The 4529-nt window shown below is 41.3% G+C and overlaps 1 pseudogene; it reads left to right on the forward strand.

Annotated features, from left to right (window-relative positions):
* The first annotated feature begins 3548 nt into the window (after window positions 1-3548).
* On the forward strand, window positions 3549-3933 carry LOC132012825 (small ribosomal subunit protein uS8-like; annotated as a pseudogene).
* Window positions 3934-4529: the final 596 nt, after the last annotated feature.

Raw genomic sequence — 4529 nt, forward strand, 5'->3', positions numbered from 1 at the left:
AGCACGAAACCCCAGAGGCCATTAAAAGCTATAAAAATGTTTTAGCATGTGCCTAAAACTTTACTATCAGTTGCTTCATTTGTGCCAAAAAGTGTATTATCTGTTCCAATTGAAAAAGAATCAAATCTCATGACTATCTTTTTGAAGTTTTTCCATTTTAAGCGTTCCTTGTTTTCTACATCTGCCTCTACGTTTTCGTAGTCCCCCGATGAGAGAGTCGTGATACATGGATCCCATCAGTGGGCGTGGACAGAGCACCCCGCTCTGGACCAGAGGCTCCTTGTGTTTCCTTCAGAACCTCCAACGACACGGGCAACACCGATGTTCTCAAAGAGGAGGAAACTGAGGCTCAACAAATCGTCGGAGATCGCGGAGTCTGTGAATAACGGAGCTGTGATCTGAACGCGGATTGTTTGACTTCAGAGGCTGTGCTCTTTCTACCAAGCCTCACAACCTAAGTGGATAGAGTCGGGCATCGATTTTTGGCTCTCTCGGCTCTCTCGTCTTTAATAACTAGCACGCAGTCAAAACAGAAGTGAGGATGAGGGAAAATGATATACAGAATGCATTTTGTCATTATAGGGAAAGAAAGAAGAAAATGAAGAAAATAGTCAAGCGGTGGCAGAGCAAACTCCGAAGCAATCAGGAGGCTTCTGCACCCTGGGTTTTCTCTAAAGGGGCTGTATTTCATTCCTTTGAAAACTCTAGCTTTGGAATGAAGGTGGCATACTGTGGGAAGACCAAGGAAATTAAACTTTTTTCATCTTATTGATTCCTATTCCTTTCATTCCATCTGTTTCCTTGGCATGGCGAAGGGGGTGACGATCAATGCAGAGTAAGTCGGCTCTGTCAGTCAGAAGATGGGAGCTGACAAACCAGACACGGGCTTGGGAAGGCCTTCCATGAGGGAAGGAATTTGTGCCAGATGACAGGACTCACGGAGAGTCTGACAAAATGTTGCAGACAATCAGGAAGTGTCTGATCCAGATTTCATAGATAATAAGCAGACTCTTTCCGCGTGCATGCGCATAGATTTGAATATTTCTGGTCAAGTGCCTCCCTTTTGCACGGATCAGGAAGTAAATAGAATGGCAAAAAAGAAAATGAAAGGGGGCCAGAATGGGGGTCAAAAATAAAAGAAAAACAAACAACTAAATCGGTAGTACAGAAACCTTGAGTACTTTAAGTTCATAGTTTATAATATAATGATGTGAGGGGAAATGCTTCCTAAGTTAAGATTTCTAGTGTCATTACTAGAGTCCAAATACAACGGGATTTCAGGACCTTTCTATAGGTTAGAACCTTCCTTGAAATCAGAGAAGCACTCAGCTGCTGTTCTACTATAAAGAGCATATTTTGCCATTTCTATAAGGTTGTCTCCAACATAAACTCTAAAATAGCCATTACAAATGAGGACTTCTGCACATGAAAGAATCTGAAGCGGATCACTCGACAGTCCTGTGAATAAATACTATTAAGGGATATAAATCCTATATTTCCTTAAGAGCTTCATGCAGAAGGGGCTTCTACTGTGGCAGAGAAGGCACTGAAATAGACTATTAGCTCCTCAGTAGAAGTTTATTTTGTTGGAAGTCAGGAGATGCATATATGGCAAGGCTGGACAAGGAATCGGTTTTACCATTTCGGGGTTCCCCTCCCCTAACCCTCCCCATTAAGCTACTATCATCGATAAAAGGCATCATGTTATCTCTTTGCCTGCTTTCTCCTGGACTTGGAGGATTTCAGCAAAACAGATAAGAAATGTCAAAAACTCTCGTGCTTTGAAAGCACAAGACTGATTTAGAAAATCAACAAGTGAATAATTTGGTTGTAAAATCTCCTTGATCAACTCCCATAATTCCACTGTTATGGATCAAATTGCGTCCCTCACAAAAGAGATGTTGGAGTCCTACCCCAAGTACCTCAGAATGTGATCTTATTGGGAGGTAGGGTTTTTACAAAAGTAATGAAATTAAAATGATGCCATTAGGTTGGGCCCTAATCCAGTAGGACTGGTACCCTTATAAAAAGGAAAAATTTGGATGCAGGGAGAGATATATCCCATAGAGAGGATACCGTATGAAGAGAGAGAATACAGTTGTTCACAGAGAGAACATGGTTATCTAGAAACCACAGAGAGATCCCTAGAGCAACTCTTTTTCTTACAGCCCTGAAGGAACCAACCCTGCCATCACCTGGGATTCAGATTTCTTCAGAACTGTGAAACAATAAATGTGTGTTCTTTAAGCCACCCCATTTGTGGTACTTTCTTACAGCAGTCCCAGCAAACAAATATAGATTTTCGTATTGGGAAGCAGGGAGTTATTGTAACAAATACCTAGAAGTGTGGAAGTGCTTTGGAACAAGGTAGTAAGTGGAAGCTGGAAGAGTTTTTAGTCGCATGAGAGAAAAAACCTAGATGGCCTTGAAAAGAATGTTGCTGCAAATGTGAGTGCTCGAGGTAAAAATGAGGAGCATGTTATTATAAACTGGAGGAATGGTGATCTTTGCTAGAAAGTGGTAAAGGACTTGGCTGGTCGGTGTTCCCTAGAATGGAAAGTAGGACTTAAAAATGATGAGCTTGGAGGGTAAACCCTCTCGAGTCCTCTCCCTCCTTGGGAGCTTTGTACTATGACTTCACTAACGCTCAATAAACCTTGCTTTGATGCCCACAAAAAAAAAACAAAAAAAAAACAAAAAAACAAAAAAGGGAAAGAAAGGAAGGAAGGAAGGGGGAGGGAGAAAGAAAGAGGAAAAGAAAAAAAATGATGAGCTTGGATATTTAATTGAAGAGATTTCTAAGCAAAGTATTGAAGACATAGCTTGGTTTCTCTTTGCTGCTTATGGTAGATACAAGAGGAGAAAGATAAATTGAAGAAGCCAAAAGGACCCAGAACTTGAAGAGTTGGAAAACTCTCCACCTGTCCATGTTGCAACAAAATGACAGTATGCTCTGGAGAAAACTCCTGTGTGTCTGGACAAACATCTGCCACAGAGATTCAGCATATGACTTGCGGATGTAACTACCCATCTCAGTAAAAACAGTGCCCACCTGGTCCAGAGGGGACAGGGTCAGGACAAAATGAAGGAAGGCTGGCAGATTCCTGGGATTCTACAGGCAGGAAATGGACTGATAGAGCTATTCAGCAATGAGCACATTAATGTTCAAGAAAGGGAAGAATGACCCAAAAGGCTGTTCAGAGGCTGGTGGCCACTGCCACCAAGAGCCTAGAAGACAGGCTAAGCGGGTGGGGCGGTCTCCTCCTTGGTGCCAGAGGCCAGGGCTACCTCCTTCATTCCACATGGAAAAACCAGCCTCTTTGTCATTCTCTGCTTCCCCTCCTGACTTCCCTGTTTTGGGGTCTCACTTCCAGTAACCCAAGTTCAAAACCTGTCATCAGTGGCCCCTTTCCTTTCACTCAAATTCAATTATGCAGCTGGTCTTGTCGATTCTTCCACTCTTCACAATCATCATGGATGCCTACGACTGTACTTTTAATAATAAAATGCATTCTTTATTCCTTCCGCCATCTTTCTGTGCTACCATAATGATGCACATGAATGTCTTGGCAGATGCTCTCAAGAGTATTAACAGTGTTGAAAAGAGAGGTAAATGCTACATTTTTATCAGGCCAAGCTCCCAAGTCATCATCCAGTTTCTATGATGATGAAGAATGGTTACTTTGGTGAATTTGAAATCCTTGATGATTATACAAGTGGGAAAATTGGTGTGAAGCTCACAGGCAGGTTAAACAAGCATGGAGTGATCAGCCCCAGATTTGATGAACTCAGAGATCTAGAAAAATGGCAAAATAATCTGCTCCTGCCCCACCAGTTTGGTTTCATTGTACTGACAACATCATTTTGGCATAATGGACCATGAAAAAGCAAGACGAAAACACAGGATGGAAAATCCTGGCATTCTTTTTCTAGGGATGTAATATATACATGCAAATAAAGTGCCTCAGTGGACCAAAAAAAAGAAAAAAAAAAAACCAAAACAAAAGAAAGAAAGAAAAAGAAAGGGAGAGAGAGACATTCTTAACTCGTTTTACAACATGGTACAAGAACTTTACATGGCTTACATTCTTTAATCTTTATAACCATGCAATGTGACGGTATACTATTCATAGTCATTTTACAACTAAGAAAAATTGAGGCTCAGACAGGCACTGAATGACTAGTTTGCCAAAGATCGCACAGCAAAGAAACGTCTGAGAAAAGAAACTTGACCCAGATATTCTGGAGCCCTGAACCACACTCTAACTGACACACTCCCTCCTTTAAAACATCTCTCATGGTTGTTTCTTCCTGTCCATTCCCACTGCTACTAACATAGTTTCATAACCATTGATTCATAACCCAGTCCCTCACCCTTTTATTACTACACAAATCTCCTTGTGTGTCTCCCTTGTCCAGTCTGTCCTCCTTCCAAACGGTCTTTCTGATCTCATCTAGAAATAAGAAAATCTACCTTTGAGTTAATTCTTTTTGTTAATATTTTATTTATTTATTTGATAGAGGGTGAG

The sequence above is a fragment of the Mustela nigripes genome, chromosome 3, assembly GCF_022355385.1.
Source record: "Mustela nigripes isolate SB6536 chromosome 3, MUSNIG.SB6536, whole genome shotgun sequence".
In the NCBI taxonomy this organism is placed as follows: Eukaryota; Metazoa; Chordata; class Mammalia; order Carnivora; family Mustelidae; genus Mustela; species Mustela nigripes.